The 22525-nt window shown below is 39.2% G+C and overlaps 1 pseudogene; it reads right to left on the bottom strand.

Moving 5' to 3' along the window:
* Nucleotides 1-3401: 3401 nt before the first annotated feature.
* On the bottom strand, nt 3402-21874 carry LOC140242818 (retinol dehydrogenase 11-like; annotated as a pseudogene).
* Between the last annotated feature and the right edge of the window lie 651 nt (nt 21875-22525).

The raw sequence follows: 22525 nt of genomic DNA, 5'->3' as shown, positions 1-22525 counted from the left end.
CTTTTCTCCTTGCACTCTTTTCTTTCATTGCAGTCATATACATAAATTAGAGCAAAAATAGAATTTTAAATACACGTAATATTATGTAACAATGATGACACTGTCAAATAGCCAAAAATATTTCTAGGAAAACCGATAAATTTGCAAATTATAATTTGTTCTTTTTCATAGATCTATCTATATTATAATTATATAATTATATATACATACATATATGTATACTATATATAACACTATAAATATAAATATAAATATAAATATATATGTATATATATATACAAATATATATAAATATATGTTATATTCTTTAAAGTATTATCTTTACTAGTGATCAAAGGGATGGTAAAGTAGGCCTATTGGTGGAGATGAGAATTGGGCTTTTAACTTTTTGCGAGATACCAAGTAATCACTTGTGATATAGTACAGAGCATACCATTTTAAGAGGAATTCAAAGTTTATTCTATGAAAATCGGGTTAGGAATGACTGAAACATCCAAAAAACAAAGTAAAACAAAACGATTCTAATGGAGTGTGGGTCCCACACTTTATTAGAATCGCTCTCTTTGGATATCTCAGCCATTTCAAAGCCAATTTTCATCAAATAAACGTTGAATTCCTCATAGAATTACATGCTCTTTCATATTTCATAAGAGGTTTCTCATTATCTCACCAAAAAAGTTAGAAATCAGAAATTAGGTCTCAACCAAAACAGTATGATCCCTTCAATATGATACCCTCTCTCAACTTAGACTTAGATTTTCAGTTTAGATTTGAATGTTTCTGTCAATGTAGCATTCTGAATAATTGAGCAAACCAAAGTAAAGACAGACAGATACATAGATAGATAAGAATTATAATCAGATACATATATATATATATATATATATATATATATATATATATATATACATATATATATATATATATACATATAATAGAGAGAGCGAGAGAGCGAGAGAGGGGGGATGGACGGCGGGAACATTCTCACTGACGAGCGTTCGAGAGTACAAACGACTGAAAATAAAACCACAACGCTCATTTGCCAACGAACAGAGAATTTCGTCCATTTTGCATGACGAAAATGATGAAAACCAAAATTTCAATACGGGTTCACTTATATACCATTTATTGCTGAATAAGAAAACACACACTCTCGGATGATTTCGATTAAAAGAATTCTTAGGGTTACAAACCCTTATAAGAATATAACGACTGCATTCGATAATATATAATTTCGTTAAGGTAGAAAAGCCTACACACGATGAAAAAGATCATGAACAAAAGTCTCCTCTATATTATACAAATTGGAAATAGATGATTTGTTTTTGTAATTCAACAAAGTATCAATTCAAATGGCTGCAAAACAAATCCTTGTAAAGTGTTATAATGTAAAGTGAATAATTATATTTAGTAACTGATCTCGCTGCAAAGGCGAGCATTCAAAATAGTCCTCATGGTCAATTGACGATATTCAACAGAGGAATTGTTTTGCCAATTTGAACGGGATATGGTAAAAGAAAAACTTATTTATTAATGCACAAAGTTTTATAACATTATGAATCCAACCTCTCATTAGAATACTCACTCAAGAAACAACAAATCCGATTGCAGCATTTGTATTCCTCGATTGAAAACAAATTACTGGAAAGGGAGACTAGAGTACACAGTTCCAGTTACTTGGAAAATTTTTAACGAATGTGTAAAAAGGAACAAGCCATTCCAAAAACAGTCTTAGAAAAAAACAACCCATGTTTTATGTATTAACAAAGCATTCAATTAGCGCTTCTTTAGCGGTCACGTAAAACAAATTCAATACCTACACTTGTTTGGAAATAGAAAATTAACAAATTTGATACTAATAGTTGGCTTCAACTAAACTAGATACATTTCGTACCCCATATATGACAGAATGGAATAGTTCTCTTAGAGGATATGTGTGAAATTCATGAGTGTCTTTTTAGCGTAACTCTGTAGACCTGGAAACCTCTTTCTTGCGAAAAACCCAAGACCATCTTTGATAAGGGAACATTATTTTCGGTTAAAACCACTGTAATGACGCCATACAGTCATCCACTGGAAACAAAGGAAAAATGCCGAGGACAATCAAGAATGAAAATACGGGGTTTGATATTTCATGCTATACTAGTTTCTTGAAATTTGATTTTTAAGAGGTATAGTTGCATTATTTTCTTTAATGTGGAAAAACAAATTTCTCTGAAAGTGAGAATATTTCTCGTCAAAAGAAGAGTGCCAGAGCAAAAAGTCTTCTTCTGCTCGGCGTTGGGATAATGCACGAAATTTATCAAGTCTCAAAACGGATAAAGGAAAAAGATATACTTTTGGGTTGGACAAATGTTTACAAAGCTTCGGAAAATCAAGATTTTGGTAAAAATCAGGGTTTTGTTCGGCATACTGAAAACCAGAAACTAAACAAAAATTTCTGTGCTAGATGCAGTCTGATTAAAAACATTACTTGCCATTTGTAGATGATACAAAAGTCCAGCTTTAGTACTTCATAATAGTTCTCTTTATGTGACTTAGGGAAAGAAACGACCAATGTAAAAATTTGAATCGGTATGATTAATATTAAGTATTGTTTAATATGCAAAATTTAAAGAATAGTTATAATAAAATGCTTCTATGGACAGTTGATTGATTGATTGATTAAAAGGTCTTTATTAAAAAAAAAATCTGAGTGGGTAACTAAAAGTCGAATTACACAGATATACAAAGATTACACATTAAAAAATAAACAGAACAATATCATAACCATAATAGATACAAATTTGTACAAAGAAAACATCACATTCAAACATACTGTATACACAACTAATACGGTTTTAACACTTAAAAATTACCATGTAAATCTTGAGTACAAAAGGGGGAAAAATAGATTAACATTTTATATACAGCAAGGGTACGAGCCTTCTTTAAAATTTTCAAAAAAAAAAGAACAAAGTTATGGTTTAGTGAGAGAAATAGTGATATTCCCTTACATTTTAAGCTTTATTGCAGGATTTTTACATGGTAGGATGTTTTATGGTTCAACTGACATGCACATATGCATCAAATGTGATATCTTGAACATTTTCATATCATTGCTCCCAATGGTAAATTGTAAATTAAAAGGCCTAAAGTCCTTTAAAGTTCTCTATAGCTAACCTTCATTTATTGCTGTGATCATCGTGGACCTAAGACGTTAGTGTATCACGAAGAACCTCACTTCACGACAAACGTTTTACATTAGAGAGCAAAAACAAAAATATAATAATAATGATAACAATAATAATAATAATAATTATAATAACAATAATGATAATAATAACTATGATAAAAATAATAATGATTAAAAACTAATTGGCATAACAAGATGACTGGGAGCTCGTCAGACATGAAAAACCTCAGACCCGAAGTACGTTAGGGTCGATGCCAGTCGATTCGCAGCTTACATCCCAGAGCTGTTTCGTAAGAGCCATATCATTTGCCAACTTAGACTCCTTGGCCAGCTGACAGTTTGCGAAATATCCACCGCTATGTTGTGTGACCGATTTGTCAACAGCACAGTAGATCGTTGTCTGGGCTCCGTCCTTCTCGCTCAGCAAGCAGAGCCTACATGAATAATGTGAGAGAAGTTAAGTGCTGAACTTAGGACAGAGGAGGTTAAAATAAACATAGACAGCTAACTAGTGACATAATCTATTCGTCATCAGCTCGTACATGATCATCTGTTAAAAGGCAACTTTTTTTCGTAAGATATAGTAAAATCTGATACTTGTGCTTATCGGACATACATGTACATCTGTATTATCAAATACATTATCTGAGAAAAATGATACCAAAGTCTTTGAAAATAAGTCTAACTTCTCTTCAGACCCATCAGCAAAGAGATTTATTGTTATGCACTTCAGAATAATCTCCCTTTGTTTGTAAACAATGTATGATTTTTTTCATCTTTATTAGAGAAGTGTAAAGAAGCATTCGAAAATCTCTCTCAAGGTAAACAAACTTTTTAGTGAGTTTTTTTTTTTTTTGCTAATACCTTTCAGACTTTGCTGTGTGCATTTAATGCGGTGTCAAACGAATGTCAATATCTAATGGTAAAAGTTTAGTACTACGTGTTAGAAAAAAACATTTCCCACTTTTGATACATAAGGCCCGAATTCACGAAGGTGGTACAATTGAAACCATGGTTTAAACCATGGACAATTTGTATGGAGCGCCAAGTGTCGAATGGCCTACTAGTATTTCGTAAAGAAATCATTCATTTCGTCGACGAAATGATCATTTTGTAGACGGAATAACTCCCTTTTGTTTGTCAGTGGTAGCTTAGGATTTTTGTGAAGGGCGAAACGGTATACTAGGAAAATTGTGTCACTATTGGAAGCCTAGATTTTGGAGAGGTAAGACCGATATTTTGGGGTCTGTAGCAGCTGCAGCATGCAGCTAGACTGCTAGGGCCTGCTGGTATCGGCTTGAGCCAACGAGATGAAGTCGAGTGACAGCAGCTTCTAGTTATCAGTCAAACTGTAAGTAAATAATTTTATTGTATATCCTTTTGCCGTATCATTACTAAATTATCACAGAGTTATCATATTTAAAACTGTACTTTGCCAAGAAGTGGTTGTGGTAAAATGATGAGCTATTTTAAATGACTTGAACAGCATCTCAATAATTGTAAACAATTTGAATTACGATATATTGTATGTGATAACGTGAAATGCAGAGAAGTTATTCCACTGCACTGTTTCCAGTAGCTGGTTTAATTTGTAAGAAGGCAGTACGTATTGTGGTGGTTACCGGCATAATGGTTAAAATTTACTTATTTTATGGCTATGTTTATCATGCTGAAGGGCTTATATTGATATTGTAATACCTTAGGGAGCATTATCAAGCAAGTAAAATTTTTCAACTGGAAAAAGAATAGTTTTGTACATAGATCTAGACTATGAACATCTGAAAATAGAATTCTATGGAAAACAAATATCATGTAGACATCAAAATGATATCCACACTGGTAAAACATTTTGGATTTGTGTGTACTCAGATATTGAGTGGTGGAGCTATTATAATGGTATCAAGGGCAGATTTTAGGTAGTTTTTATGCTGTGGTGATCTAGTTAACTTGGGTCAACAGCGGGTGATGAATCTAGACAACTCCAGGTCGTGAGAATGTATAATTTCGGGCCACTTCGGGACAGGGAAAGCAATCCGCCGTACACCGTTGACTAATACCAGGGAGGTTTAAGAGATGGAGTTCCAACTGGCTGTAATTATTCAAACAGTTGTCACTTTTCTATTGATGTACAAAAGAATTCTACAGGTGCATTGATGCCTTTGATCGCCGGGTTTGATGCAATCTGAAGATTCATTTTGAAAGTTAACATAGTGTTGGCTATATTTTGCTTGTTTATCTATTAAATGAAGCGAAATCTCAATTAATGATAAACACATTAAACAAAAGTCAATCTCTACCAGAAATATTTGCAAAAGTGTAAATCAGAGCTGTATCATGTGAAAGTATTTAAAACTTTACCCTCTTGGAAAACCGCGGTTTTATCACTTTTCTACTTAATTCCGACAAATAAAACTGTTGTGGAATTTAGAGAAAATTAATGTGTATATAGGCCGAGCTTACGATGTCGTCACCTCATATGACACGTGGTTCCTGCAAATATAATGTGTGAAAAAAAAATAGAGCGAAATTTCACAACCCGCAACATTCTGTTGGGGCTTCGATTGTGTGTGTGAGTGTGTGTTTTGTGCTGATTTCTACTCCACTTCTGAATGTAATATCATCCAATCTTCTCTTGAAGAGCGGGAAATACAGTATACGCAAGAAGGCACACGATAAACTCCAACGTCTTCACAATAGACATTCTTGCCTTTACTCGTTGACGTGTTGTGATTATCAGATATAAAACAGAAAAAAATAAATAAACCAAAGGTGAAAGTCGCAGTATTGATTCAACCTGAATACCGTCAGTTTACCCCAACATCACACTCACCATAAAAACGGTCGCAGAAAGTGATACAGCCACGGCTTGTCCGTTAGCTTCTGCCAGATGCTGGTGTAAATGGCCCCTGGGTGCAGCGAGTAAGCTGTCACATCAGTGCCCGCTAGGCGGCGCCCTAACTCTTTGGCAAAAATCACATTGGCCAGTTTGCTTTTGAGGTAAAATTGAAAGCCATCTAACCCTGTGAGACACACACGAAAGCGAACAAAGAAAAAAATCAATAAGGGCTGTATTGAAATAAAAGCTACAAGTTACTGTTTCGAGATTATAATGGCTTGATTTAAGGACAATTATTTGCAATCTGGCTTTCTCAATATGCTGGTGATGTTAATTGACAATCCCAAAGATTCATCTGAAATTACGTAGAATATTGAGGAGAAATAACTGTGATGATCACTGAGTAAACCTATATCATGTAACATAGTATAAATTTTTATTCTTGCAGCGTAAGTATTATCTACATTATCTATCTTACCATTTTTTTTTTTTTTTTTGCTGTAACAAAGTCTGTTCACCTGTATCAACAAAAATATTCATTTCATTCTTCTCAGTCACAAAAATAAGCGTTGAAAAGCTTAGGGCTTGTCCTTTTGAGACTGCTATATGTTTGTTTGTTGTGTTTTTTTGGCTATGCTTTTTTTTTTACAAAACGGAAACGGGTTGAAACGAAGAAGCAAACAAAGCTCACTCTTTCAAAATTTGGATTTGTCGAGGATGAAATTAAAATTTCTTTTCAATTTGAAATAATCGTCTTACAGACAGCAATGAGTGTAATCTGTCGATCGCTTCTCCCTGGGCGAATTCAGAGCAGAACTACTGGGAGATACATGGGGCAAAACGTCATGGATCAGGAATCCTGGATATGCGTAATGACACAAGAAATTCGCTTGAAGATGACAAACATTTTGGTCAATGTTAATTGGTTCGGTCAGTTTGTTTCTAACCTTCGCCCGATTTGTCGCTGAATTCCATGCCAGGCTGATCAGTATTGTACTCCTTATGACCGGCTGAAGAGACGTTGATGATCCGACTGGGGGCACTCTTCTTTAGCAGGTCAATCAGTGTCATGGTGAGAACGAAGTGACCCACGTGGTTGGTCGCCATGACCAGGTCGAAGCCTTCTGGTGTCAACATTTTCCTTGCTATGCCGATACCTGGATGGGTTGACTAATCGAATTAAGTCTTGCTTCTGTTTCTTTCTATTGTTCAAGTGCATTTATCATCATGACATGTGTATATCGGTCCGAATTCAAGGATAATAAACGGAAAGGTGTTAACTCCGCCAATACCAATGGGTCATCAGCAGCACACCAGGGATCACCAGTGTTTCGGCCATTTAAGTACTGGACACCTCCCCCTGGCTGGACGATGCTGCGTTGGGATTCCCTTGACAGCACCCCCATGGCTTCTCAAAAACAACAACAACAAAAACCAACCAAACACTTGGCATCTATCACCTCTCTTCACTCCAGACCATTAACACTCTCTCTACACCCCCCTATTCCCACCGCCCCAAGCCTCCCCAACTATCCATGCAGATCCTGTCTCCGCTGCCCCACAAATCCTCTTGATCCACCTTTCCTCGTCCGTACCACCTACTCCCATCGCTCTGACCAACCTCCTTACCGATCGTCCAGCAAATCCCCTTGCACTCCACTTCCACAGTATGCACCTCTGCTCTCCACTCCCTTTTCTCACACTCCTCTCTCAACTCAGCATACCTATCCAACTTTCTTTCCCTTGCCTCATCCATCCTCGTTTCCCATGGCACAGTCAGCTCCGCCATTGCTAACCTGTGCACAGACCTAGCCACCAGCACCATGTCCGGCCGAAGGGCAGTCACCACCACCTCCTCTGGCACTGTACGGTTCCCCTTATCCACACGCACCTCCCAATCGTTCCCCGCTGCTAAGATCCCTCCAACATCATCCCTCTGACCCTTCCTTCTCACACTGCATCTCACCCCCTCCTTCAAAAACCGAATTCCCCTCACCCTAGGAGGCCCATTCTTCTTCCTTGCCTCCACTGCCACCCTCGCTACCTCCTTCAGCACCTGGTTGTGCCTCCATGTATAGGCCTGCAATAAACCTCCACATGCTGACAAAATGTGTTCTAGTGAGCCCTTTGCCTTGTTGCAAACCCTGCATCCACCATCCTCCACAATGCCTCATCTCTGAAGATTTACTGGAGACGGCAAAACATCAAAGGTGGAACTGATCATGAAACGCACAGCTCCAGAGGACATTGACCAAAGGTCATTCCATGACACCTTCCTCTGCTCCACCCCTTCCCATCGAGTCCATGCGCCCTGCAGTCCCTGCTGTACAGCCTTGGCAAAGCGGTACTCCTCCTCCTTCTCCTTAACCGCCTCCACCGCCAACTCCCTCCTACCCTTCCTGCCTTGCTTGCTGTACCATCTAACACCCTGATGAAACCCGACCCCTTTCCGCCCCACATGAACCGCACCCTGCATCTCCTTCCACTTTGACATTGCCACTGCCTCGTCCGCAGCCTCATCCGCCCTCCACTTCATCCCTGTGCAGATCGGTGTCCTAACTCCTGCTATTGTCTGGTCCTTTGTCTCCCTCATCATCATTACCAGCCTAACCTTGCTTTAAACTCCTCAATCACTGATGTCATAGGCAATTGCAACTTGCCTGATCTGCAAAAGAATGCCAGATCTGCAAGCTTTCTTGGAACGCCTAACCACTTCCGGTAGTACGAGTTCATCTTCTGCTGCATCCTCTCAACCCTGGACACTGCCACCTCGTATGCCTGCAGTTGCCACATGATGCGTGGTAGCAAGCCAAACTGGCAGCACACCTTCGCATTCCCAGGGATGAGCGTCCTGTCCACCCTCTTCAACCACCCCACCACTTTGTCATAGATCTGAACTCCTCGGTGCCTATCATTCAACATGCCTCATACCACCGCCCACGGATCTTTACCCCCTGCTCAGTAACCTGAGGTATATCTTCTCCCCCAATCTGAAACCTCCTGGCGACCACCTTCCCCTTCCGCGCTGACACTGCGCGGCTCTTCTTGGCCTGAACTTCATCCGTGTCCAGGCCACCAACTCCTCTAACCTATGGAGGCCATCTCCAACCTGGGTCTCGTTACGATTGTGAGATCATTCATGAAAGCCCTAATCGAAGGCACAACCACTTCTGCAGCCAGCGTCAACCCTTCAATTCTCGGGGCCACACACTGGATTAACACTTCCATCCCAAGGACAAACAGCAGCGGTGAGACTGGACACCCTATGGGGATGCCAATTTCTAGCGCTTGCCATTCTGTTGCGTAAGTATGGGTAGTGAATCTCATCCTGAACTGGCTGTAGTAGCTCTGCACCATCTCCCGAATCACCCCAGGGACCCAGAAAAATTTAAGAGCAAAACTGAGGTAACTGTGAGGAACTGATCCATATTCATTATCTGCAAGATCCAACCAGATGACATCCACATCCTCCTTCTCACGTTTGCAACTCTGGATTGACTCTCAAATCATCTGGACATGCTCCGTGCACCCAGGGAAACCCGGGACCCCTGCCTTCTGTACAGAGGTGTCCACAAACTTGTTCCTCATAACAAACTCTGACAACCGCCTCGCTAGGATACTAAAGAGGAGCTTACCATCCACGTTAAGAAGCGAAATCTGTCTAAAATGGCCAATGCCTTTGGCGTCCCTCTCCTTTGGGATATATGCCCCTTCTGCCACACACCAGCTGACTGGAACAATCCGCTCCCGCCATAGCACCCCTAGGATCCGCCACAGCACCATTCGGACACGAGGGCAGTACTTGAACAGCTTATAGGACAAGCCATTCTGCCCAGCTGCACTACCAGCTCGGGCCTTCCTAACTACGGCTTCAACCTCCCACAACTTCAACTCACTCAAATCAAAGCTGACCTCTGGCTCCTGTGGCCTCAATAGTCCTGCCACCCTAGCAGAAAGCTTCTCTCTCCTTCCATCACAGTATGTGACCTTCAGATGCTTCTCGTGCTCTTCCTTCGACACCTCCAAACTTCCTGAGACCCCTTCCTTGAACCTCTTTGTGAATTTGTGCAGATTCTTATAGAACTCCCTCCTCTCCCTCTTCCTCCTCCTCTGCTTCCTACACTGATATTCAGCCCTCCTAACATTCGCATACCGCTTCTTCAGTTCCTCATAGTACAGACCCTTCAGACTAGCCCTTTCCCCATGTGCCTGCCTCCACCTACGCCGCAAGCTCTTCTTCTCCGCCCTCAATTGGGCCATCAAACGCTGCCTCCTCGACCCTGACTTTCCAAGATCCCCTCCACATTCCCCACAGGCTTTATCCCAAACTCTTCTGCACACGCCCCATAGCACAACCCCTCAAACATACGCATCTTCTTTTCAACATTCCCAGCCAATTCCACTTTCAAAACTCCCGCAAGCTTGATGTCAGAAAGCTCCCACTTTTTACTTCTCGCCGGTGGCCATGCAATCGGCTCCTTCCGCTCAAACACAGCATGTAGAGCACGCTGAGGGTCTCCGGCTCTGTGGTCTGAAACCTGACTAGGACCTCCGATCAGGTTTCAAATTATAACAATCATTAGATAAAAGTCTGTCTTTATTTGATTAAATGTAACGTCTTCTAATATATACATATATATATATATATATATGTGTTGATGAAGATGGTCAAGACTGCCAGTAGAGTGCCAACGCCTATGTTGAAGTCAATAATGAGCCAAGCAAATAAAAGAATTTTTCAATCACCTGCATTGTTGATGAGGATATCGAGTCGGTCCTCCTCCTTCAAGATCTGATCAGCGAAAGCTCGAACCGACTTGAGGTTAGACGTGTCCACCTGTTTGAAGACCACGTTGTCGCTTCCTGATCTCTGGCGGACCTCTGCCAGAGCTGCTTGGGCTTTGGTCGGGTTGCGACAAGCCATGATAACCCGCGCCCCTCGGCTGGCTAGGTCCACGGCCGTCTCGCGTCCAATGCCAGCATTGGCACCTGGGAGGAGGGGGAAAATAGCCCACGAGCGCGACATTAAAAAAAACCCATGGGCCCACGATTTATACAGCCCAAGAGCTATGGGCTAGGAACTATAGCTATAAAGATAGTAATCACGTCAAAAGGGCCATCTATAGCTCGACACTAGGTAAATTAAGACCTACAAAACTTTCTTTTCATGTTTTCGTATCAAACGCAAATCCTGTAAGTTTGTATAGACCGATTCAATTTCGATGACCTATTCACCTACCGCCGCTAGCGGCGCTATAACGGTCGCCATAACTGGGGGCCAACGGGGACTTCCAGCGAGCTAGCTACCCAGCGAGTTGCACTTGCAGTTCAGCAGCCTAGCGTACCCATCGCGCATAGTTAGCCGGGTGCGGCCGCTGCGCCGTGGCCGGCGACCGCCGGCGCCGCGCTAATATTGTGATTGTTTACTCACTGTGGAAAAGTAATTCAGCGGCTTTTAATGCCTTTCTTTTGGACAAATTGAGTGATTCAGACATATTGATCTACTTTGAAAGCTTCAAAGGAAGGATCAGGAAAACACATTGTGCAGTTGTTGGGTGCAACAGGAAAAAAAAAAATGGAAATGGAAGCTGCACGGCAGTGTGTGAAATTCAGACACCGCTGACGCATGATAAATTAAGGCAAAATTAAAGACAATTAAGTGAAATACAACGGTATAAAAATTCACAAATTTCGAAACAAACTATGTCTACTAGATTCTCTATTTGATTAGGTTATCACTGCATATTCGTAAAATATGTTGTTCATCTTAGAAGACAAGTTTAGATCAAAGAATTTGATAATTCACTGATTTTTTTTTTGAATTTATTTTTCATCCTTGGTGTCCTACTTGCCAAAGTTAGAATACACTTCCCGGCTAGACTTTATTATTATGACAAACATTTTACAGCCTACACTACAGCTAAATAAATGTTTCAAAATGCGTTACATTCTTATATTGTTTTCACTTCTTCAATGTTCAGCACTGAATTGACCATAGGCCTATTCAATTTTGGCCTGGAACTCTGAATTTGACTTTTGATAAAGTGATACTTATTAAATATTAAACCAGGGATGGTGGCAAACATCCGTTTCATAATCATAATTAACAAAGTATGATTTGAAAATCACTTTTGTAGATCATAATAGGCGTTAGCGTGATTTAATACGCAAGGTTACTTAGACTTAAAGTAGTACAGAGTAGTTTTGGTTGTTGACATCAGGCAACGTAAATTAAGTTTATACAGCTTAGAAACGCCTAGATTTGTATTCCTTTTAGTTTACTTAGTTAGGCTTGCCTGGTGCGACAACCGAAAATGATATAGGATGTAGGATTCTAGAAGTCAATAGGTCTAGATCTAGTCTGGACTCTTGCCTGGATTTCTAGACAAGATCTAACGTTAGACAGATTCTACCCTGCTGGCCCGACACTCCCGAGTAAAGGCAAAAGCCTGCCTTAAAAAGGTTAAGTTAACTGATAGCTTGCAATTTATTGCGCCATATCTAGCTCAAGATTCTTATTCATTATTTGTATTTAATTATAATTACCAGTTAACTTGTCAACAGCCTAGGCTTACTAGCAATTAAGACGTCTGCCTGCGCCTAGCAATAATTCTCCCCAGCGGTTTTTATTCTCTTACACAAATGTGAATATACGGGGCTTACACGCGAGTACCCAAGTCATCGCCAAAGAAATAGAGTCTACAAACATTCACAGATCGTACCGATATTTACCTTGAAATTCAAGTTTTGGCTACAGCCGTATGTCATCTACCCAGTCGCTCATAGTCGGTATAAGTTGTTTAATTTTATTTATTTTTAATTAGCTAGCGAAAAAAAAAAATTGTAGACTCTAGTTGTCACAAAGCCAGATGCGTCGGTCGCTGCCAGCGCCAGAGATAGCTAGCTGGCCGGCTGGCGCCGGGTGGTAAAAGCACTGGCCGGCTGCCGCTGGCACCCTTGCCACGCACGCAGGGTGCTAAACTTGCCGAACCGGCCTGTTTGACCTCCAGTTATGGCGTCGCCTTAAGAGGGCGCACTTCCATGAACAGTCGCTTGAATCGGTCTATACAGAAGCGGTATGTGAAACCAAGTGCTTCTCGTTTATCCCCTAATACAACCATAGATAAATCTTTGCATGCATCTGCGAGTGACATGAATATCACACGACTGAATGTGCAAACTGTGTAAAGTATAGGACTACGAGTATGCGCTTTAACGTCAGTATTAAGCGCTCTAAATATTTCTTTTTCTCATTCTTATTCTTATTCTTATTCTCATTATTATTATTTTCATTATTATTATCAATATTATTATCATCATTATTGTTATTATGAGTACAGTGAATAAGGTTAAACAATGTTGGTGTTCTGACGTGGTGTTGAGTATAGTTCATAAGAGATTCTGGCTGATTTTTTATCTGTGCTCGCATGTTACACATCACTTGCTTCCCCACAAATTCCAGCAATTCACTTAGTAAAGAGGAAAATCCAGACTGATAAAAAAGAAGCAAAATCTTACAAGTTCAACGATAAAAATTTGACTAAAATTGGATGAAAACTATGGAAGTTATGACATTTTGAAATTTTGCTAATTTCTGTAAAACAGTTCTTGTACAGTGGATATGAACCTGCAAATCATTTTTATGAGCTAACAATGCCGTGCACTAACAATTTTCCTTCGATCGTGTACAGAAGATAAAATTGACGAAATTTCAATGTTTCTGTTATTGAAATCTGAAACATGATGCTATTCCTGGTTGAATAACTTTAGAATGGTGATCAGTTAGATATACAAGGATTTGAGCCTCGGACATAACTGCGTTTGAATGAAAAACTGTATGGAAATTTCGAACTTTTATCTACAAACTATATGGCAAGTTGTGAGGGGATGACATGCTCCCTTTGCCGTCTGCATATTCATATTGACCGTTCAAGAATTGTTTCCTGAAAAACTAAAGAAACGTCAAAATGTCACAATATCCCTATTTTCAATTTTACAATTGAACTCATAATATTTTACTCTTTCGTATCAAACTAACTTATATTTGGAATGGATGTTACCCTTTTAGACCTAGTAGGCTCTATACCCGAGCAAGAAAAAGTAAAATCTTTTCGGGGGTGGGGCAAATTATTGTATGAGCCGCACTTCAGAAGTAAGCATGTATAGTGCATGGTTTGTTGAATTGATGGCTGAAAACACGTATACAGGCGCTGCATTGGTTTTTTAACCCTCTGCGTGTCATATTGATTATCGGTCCATAGGTTTGTGTGCGAAATGTGTGCACAATGGGCTCATTGGTGAAGAAAGGGTTAAAGGTGAATGATCAGACAATGCGTCTGGGCCGTAGTCTCGTTTAAAGACTCTAATACATTTCATTTCTCAATTTCACAATTGCCATGAGCTAACTTAATAATGGCTCTGTATCCTCCAAAAGTAAACACGTCAGTAATATTATTTTTTCAAGTACGTTATAGGAAATAATGGTCAAGCAATCAAGTAGCCATGTCCGTAATAAATAGTGTGTATACTTCCGTTATCTGAATCGCATGATAATGTAGGCCCTAATGTTTAATTTTGTTTTAACTACCGTGATGTCATACTTTGTTCATTACACTGATGGGTTACAACCAGAATCTGTAATATCTAATCAATCTTTCACGGAAAAGTCATTTTGAAGTTCAGCCATTTTTACCAAGTTTAGTCTTAAAGGACCAAATGTCATGCAAATGCCTGCTGATTTGTGTTGAGGCATGATACCCTCAAAATTACTTATGTGACGAAACGAATAGAGTGTGTATCTATAGATGCGTTTTATATATCTTATAATATATATATATATATATATATATATATATATATATATATACAGGGCGTATCCAAAAAAAGTTACACTTTTGAAAAAAATTGTCTAAATTACATTTCAAAATATTTAGAAGATTTTTTCATATTCATGGATGCCCAATAGTCTCATCTATCAAGCGCCATCAACAAAAAAAAATTCTTGTTCACGCTTAGCTGAACACTGACGCTCTTTGTCCAGAGTGTGAAAAATGAATTGCGCCAAATTGAAAGAAGATGGAAAATTCAGCTAGCAATCCAAATAAGTGCTCCCATTCAAACAAATTGCTCTTTTGCTTAAAGCTTTGAGTATGTTTTGATAGTCTGAGATTTTTTTTGTCAGCTTTATCATTATTTTAATGATTTTATTTCTAAATCAATTGGTGAGAATTAGAGTGTGTAATTACTTCAAGATCTTTAAAGCACAGTTTTCACAATACACGGACACATCAATACCATTAATGCGGTAGTGGTACCAAATTAATCAACATTCAAATCATTCATCCCATTAATCAATCAATCAATCAATCAATCAATCAATCAATCAACCCATCAATACATCAACCGATATATCAGTTAGTCAGTCATTGAGTCGTTCAATCAATCAGTGAATCAACCCAATAATCAATTAATCACTTTTCAGTAATTGAAATAATCAATTGGCTGATTGAACGACTAAAGTAACAAATAAATCAGTCTTTCAAACATTGATTAGCCTTTAAGCCGGGGGGGGGGGGGGGGGAGGTGATATTCCTTATGTCGATCAGCCACTTTTTATAAAACATGCATAGATGTGACTGATTGATTGATTAATTGATTGATTGAATGAATGATTGATTGCTTGCTTGCTTGATTGATTGATTGATTGGATTGATTGCATTGACTGAATGATATGAGGATGCATTAATTTTATACTTTTCTTCTTGACTGAGTGACTGGCATGTGGGTTCGATATGTCTGTGCATGATTTGTGTTAACTGTGCTTAAAAGATATTGATGTTGTTAATCAACCTTCCATAACACAATGGAATCATTTAAAACATGACAGGAAATCGCCAGAAAATTCCTAAACTAGCATAACGTAGTCAAATCTGTGAGCAAGAGAGCAATTTGTTTGAATGAGAACACTTATTTGGACGCAATTTGGGCGCAATTCATTTTTCACACTCTGGACAAAGAGCGTCAGTGTTCAGCCAAGTGTGAACAAAAATTTGTTTTGTTGATTGCACTTGATAGATGAGACTATTGGGCATCCATAAATATGAAAAAAATCTTCCAAATATTTTGAAATGTAATTTAGACAATTTTTCAAAAGTGTAGTTTTTTTTATATGCCCTGTATATATACATTTTTTTTTTAATCAGATTGCTTGGATACGCCCACAAAAACCTTTCCAAATCAATATTCTGCTCATGACCTCATCTGTTTATCATTGCTATGAAGTAAGAGCCTCTATGTTTAACAAAAGACATTGGAATGCACCTTCTACATGACTGGGCATAACTTGCTTGTCTCCCCTGGCATTCACACGTACCGAGTTTGCTTAATTTGAATTAATTTTCTAATTAAGCAAACGCAAATCAATTTTCTAATTAAGCAACGCGGTACGTGTGAAAAGGCCCGGTATTGCTAATGTGAAGGCCGTGTCACACCTTTCCGGGCAAGCCTTGCGTGCGACTTGCAAAGAATAATTTTTACTACCCGGAGGTCCCCGTAGATGACCCGCACATGACAGTACCTAGCACGTATCTCACCCGTAGTCGCCCGGAGGTGCGCACGCAAATCTTTTTACCCGCAACGGTTACCATGTTTAGGCCTTGTCACACCTTTCCGAGCAAGCTACTCGGGCTTGTTGCGTGTAGGGATTTTTCAGCATACGGGACAATTTCTGAGGGCGGACAAGGATTTTGGCGAGTCAGTGCATGTGTCTTATACTTACATTGACAATGAGGAAATTACTGATTTTACCACAATTGCTAACTCATTTAATGATTACTTTATAAATATAGGTCCTAGTTTAGCATCTAATATGAATTCATGTAATACACATTTTACTGATTATTTACCCAATCCTTGTGAAAATTCATTATTTCTCACGCCTACCAATGATCATGAAATAATCAATGTTGTCCAGAATCTGAAAACAACTAAATCGAGTGGGCATGATGGTCTTAGTGTTCATTTATTGAAACAATTCATTCAAACTTGCAAAAATTATTCCTGTTCATAAAAAAGATGACTCTAAATTAATGAGCAATTATAGACCAATTTCATTATTACCAAGTATATCCAAAGTTCTTGAAAAAATTGTGTATAAAAGGTTATATCAGTTTTTACAAACCAATAATTTATTGATACCCAATCAATTTGGATTTAGAAGTGGATATTCTACTGACTGATTATGCAATCGCTCACATGTGTGATAAAATAACTGAAGCTTTTGCTGATAAGAAGCATGTTATAGGTATATACAATGGATTTGTCGAAAGCATTCGACACCATCGACCATGAAGTATTGATATATAAACTTAATACGTATGGAGTCCGAGGTCACGCTCTGCTCTGGTTTATAAATTATTTGCAAAACCGTCAACAGTATGTTAGTTTTCAGTCTTATGAATCACAGAAACTTGATATTAATGTGGGGTACCTCAAGGCTCCATTTTAGGGCCTCTGTTGTTTAACATTTATATAAATGATATTATAAGTTCTTCTCCATCTCTGAATTTCATACTTTTTGCTGACGATACATCTATTATTACATCAGATTATGATATAGGGACCCTTGTTAATCGTTTGAACACTGAATTATTGAATATATTGAATTGGTTTAAATCAAACAAGTTATCTTTGAATGTTAACAAGACAAATCTTGTTCATTTTAGAAAACCCTACTCACAGGATCTTAATGTCAATATATCAATTGATGGGTTTTCTCTTTGCGAAAAACAGGTTATTAGATTTTTAGGCATTACAATCGATTCTCATTTGACATGGAACGTATGGAACATATATCCTGTCTACAAAGGACCCCGTCAAGAAATATTGGCGTACTCTGGAAGTTGAAAGATCTCCTATCAGAACGATCCCTGATTATTTCATATAATTCTTTAATTTTGCCTCATATATTGTATTCAAATATTGTATGGGGAAATTGTAGTATTACTAAACTGAATTCATTGTATTTACTCCAAAAGCGTGCTATTCGCATTATTACTAATTCCACATATTTATCTCATACAGATCCTTTATTTCATCGTTTGCATACTTTGAAGCTTCAGGACATCCACATTGTACAAACAGGTATATTCATGTACAAGTACGCAACAAATCAACTTCCCTCTTTATTTCATAATATTTTTCACTAAGATTCGAATATACACACATATCCAACTCGCCGTTCGACAGACTTCTACCTTGTAAACCCCAAAACTGTTTTAGCTCAGAAATCAATTAGACATTACGGTCCCGATGTTTGGAATAACCTACCTGATCAATTAAAGCAGTGTACTTCACTTTTTTCCTTTAAAGCTCATTTAAAAAAGTATTTATTATTGAAATATGTTTCCAGTTAGTAGTCTTTGATCAATGTATTTTTTCCTTTTTTCCCCTTAAGTCCCAGTCAGCCCTGATCCATGCAAAATGTTTTTTTTTTTCCATATTTTTTTCCATTCCCTACCGTTCCCTTCTTTGATAATGTATTGCATACATTAAGTAAAGCCCATACCTTACCCCCAGAATAGGCATGCTACAGCCTTTATTCTCTCTTGCACTGTCACCTGCACACACGACGCACTGTCATTCGCACACACCTACACTTTTATAGTCTACTATAACATGCAGTAGTCAATGGTGCAGCGTGCTGGTTTTTTTTTTTCTTGTTTTAAAGCGCCAAGTCACTATTTTTCTTTTCTGTTTTTTTTTTCTTTTTTCTCTAGCAAAATGCGTTTCGTGTATTAAGATTAAGAGTTTTATGAGTACATATATAATTGGTGTTGTATTATATTGGTATCACATATTCAGATAGGGCCTCATCCACGTCAAGTTCTGCTTATGATGACGGTCCCCTGTATTGATTTCTCCTTTGTTAATAGATACAGAGTGCCTTAATATGTTATTTTGATTCATATGTCACTTCAGACTAATGTTGTTACGCAAATGATATTTTTTTTTTGTATTGATTTGTATGTTATCTGTATCATTCTGTTTTCATTTGCAATTGTATTTGGAGAAAGAAAATGCAAAAATAAACCAAACCAAACAAACTTGCTGGACGCGTTCTACTTAAATTCTACTGGCGGGTAAAGTGTGTGACCTGTGTACCAGTCGCGTGGGGGCTGACAACTCAGTGAAGGAATTCCTCTGAAGGAATTGCAAAAGTCCCACGGAATGTCATCAGGGGCGGATCCAGGAGTTCTGTAAAGGGGGGGGGGGGGGGGGCGTAACTAATATTTCTGGTGCCACTTCCGGGTTCCATTTCATTTTTTCTTTTTATTTCTTTTGTTTTTAACGATGAATAAGGGGGGGGGGCTCAAAACTTGGCAGCGGTTAAATCGGACTTGCGTGCGCACCTCCTGGCAACTATATGTACAGGCGAGATACGCGCTAGGTACTGTCAAGTGCGGACTAACTGCGAAGAGCTCCGGGTAGCAAATTTGTTTCCCCGCAAGTCAAGCCGCAAAACTTTCCCAGATACGGTATGACAAGGCCTTGAGCATGCTCAAAATTTGTTCTGAGCAGGGAGGTGAGACACCTCTCACCTCCCTGTTCTGAGTGAGTCGTGGGGGTTCGCTTGCAGAGGTACACGCAGAACACCAGTAGGAGACCCTTACCGGCAGCACCTCGCAGGCAACTCCAACGCAGGTACTTCTCAGTACCCATGATCGCTCGTAACAGAAAACGGATCGGTTTCAAAGCTCTCACGCAGGTCACACGGAATGCACGCAAGTAAAGGCTAAGTAGCACGCGTTTAGTAGGCAAGAAACAAGTGCGAAACTTGCAAACATTCTTGTTCGCCCGCGGAAAATCTCCTGCGTGCTGGAAAATACCTCCTCGCCACAAGCCCGCGTAGCTTGCCCAGAAAGGTGTGACACGGCCTTGACTAACAAATTTGCATTGCAGGGAAACATGCAAGTTCTACTCTGCCTAAGGGAAGGTGCATTCTAATGTCTTTTGTTCATTTCATACCAGCAGATAAGCAAGCATGCATTTGGCACGATATAGGTCCGTGGAGTTCAGTCTATAGAAATGGCACGAATCAAAGTTTTGCCCATACCGATGAAAGGTTGAGTGGATAGATGTTAACATGCTCTTTGTGTACTTAGGGCTTTGAGTGTCTCAGGTGCGTCACTGGGTTCCTCGAGACAATGTTTTACTCATTAGGCGTCTGTGGTCGTAGATAGGGCCTATTTCAGATATGTCCGTATAATGACTCATGATCATGCTATACTGCAACTGCAACATTCCCTTATCGAAACTCTCAAGGCAAATTAGCTTCTTTTATGTACTCGTGCTGAGGTCGAGTTTGTGCGTGAATGGGGGCTTCCAGACAATATTCATAATTTCATATTATATATATATTATTATATATATATTATAGTACATACATCAACAGCTCAATGTATAGATTTGTGGAATATATTGTGACCCTTGAGCGGAGAAACCAATACTCTGAAAACCCCCAAAACAAATTACACTTAACAAGGATGATGACATAGAGGCTCATAATATATTTCAGAAATGTAGAAATGGAGAAATGTAATTCCATGACAATACGGCTTGCTTAACAAGGTCACCTGTGTAGAATTTTTTCTGCTTCCTTGAGCACCAAATCATGTATTCCTATGATGACTCTGCCATGTCATCATCCTTGTTCACTGTGATTTGTTATACATTTTGAAAACATTCTTATTCCTCATCCCAATCACTGCAAATACTGAACCTCTGTTTAGCCACTTCATAGTTACATGTCGTCAAGTATAAAAAAAGTCTGAAAATCACCCGCAGGTCTCCTTTAAGGAGGGAGTGGCATGCATGGGTCGATTCATAAATTATTGTATAAAAAATAATATACTAAACTAATGGACAGCGGTGGCAAACGTGTTGAGATATAGAGGATAGGACCAATAGAGAGATTGGTATCTAAAAGCAGTGTGTAAAGCACTCCTCACCCTAAAGTTCAGCTAATACTTCAACTCGTTGGCCCGAATTTACGATGGTGGTAGGCTACAATCTTTGTCCAAGGTTTAAACCATGGACAAAGGCCGTAGTTTTGTATGGGGCGCCAAGTGTTGCATGGTCTATTTCGTTGACGAAAGGACTGATTTCATAACGAAATAGGCCATGCGTCACTTGGCGCCCATACAAAACTACGGTCTTTGTCCATGGTTTAAGCCATGGACAAAGATTGTGCACCTTCGTGAATTCAGGCCAATGAATTCAGGTTCCCATTTTATCAAAATATATAATCGATTCTAAACTTCCTTACCACGCAGGCTGCCATAGACTAACCATAGAAATCAACTAATTCATATAATCAATCATAAATCTTCAAAACAGGGCCCAGGAATAAAAAATTTGAATACACTTCCTCATGCGTCCTTTAGAATCATATGCCGGCCTCTAGCATGTCTACGTTATTTCTGTTTTGTGTTGTTAAAAACAAGGCACTGTATCAGGCCTGTGGATATACCTGCTATTTATACAACGCTAATAGGATAGGTGAAATGCAATGTTGCGTAACCAGTTCGCATTAGATCTATTGTGGACTTCATAAATGTCGAATTTTGATTTACCAGTAATGATAACTGTCTTGCCATCCAAACGAACGCTGCTCCTCACACGTCGTACGCCACTGAAGAACCATGCATACCACACTCCGTAAGTGGCAGCCAAAACACCAGCGCTACTTACAGACTTACAGCGATTTTCACCGGCAGAGAGGCAGCCTGGAACCACTCGGCCTCCTGCTGGAGTAGATCTCTGCAAAACACGAGCACTGCTTTGGCAGCATCCATTGCGATCATCTGCACGAATCCGCTGCTGTTTAACTTGACCTTTATTAGCCGGATATTATGATCATGAAAATGCCGTTCGAGTGTAAACCTTTGCACCAGGCGTTTGGAAGTGCATTCATGAAGCCGAAAATACTTTACCGAGTATATAAGCTTACTTCAGCTTTCTAATTTTATGGGGTTTAGCCATATTTTACCCTGGACATCTGGAAGTGCGTGTTGAAAAGTTGAAAAGTCGGTTTCACTTTCATTTTCAAGATCGAGTATTTGTCTACATCTAGTCAAAGAAAGATGGTTCTGAGTTGGACTTTGGTCAGTGATGTATTGTGGGTACTCAGACAGTGAGGGCAAATCTTAAGCGTATATCACGTTCATAATGTTTACTCACCTCCCTGACTCAAGAAAGGGATATACGTGTAAGTTTTAAAAAGGTTCATTAAGTGAAGGGGTCGGGGGGGGGGGGGGGGGAGGGGAGCGCCACAACTTAGAGTATAATACATAACATTATGGCCACCATCAAACTGGTTCCAGACGTTTCGTCGACTGCCAAGCCTATGACATAGACGGCGTTATATTGAATTTGTCATCTATTTATCTTTCAGAAATCCCACTTCATGTCTTTCCACCCTAGGCTGAGAGGATTCGATTTGATGGTCAATGAAG

This window comes from Diadema setosum, chromosome 19 (genome assembly GCF_964275005.1).
Source record: "Diadema setosum chromosome 19, eeDiaSeto1, whole genome shotgun sequence".
NCBI lineage: Eukaryota > Metazoa > Echinodermata > Echinoidea > Diadematoida > Diadematidae > Diadema > Diadema setosum.
The sequence above is the reverse complement of the archived record's forward strand: the minus strand, read 5'-3'. Positions and strand labels throughout refer to the sequence as shown.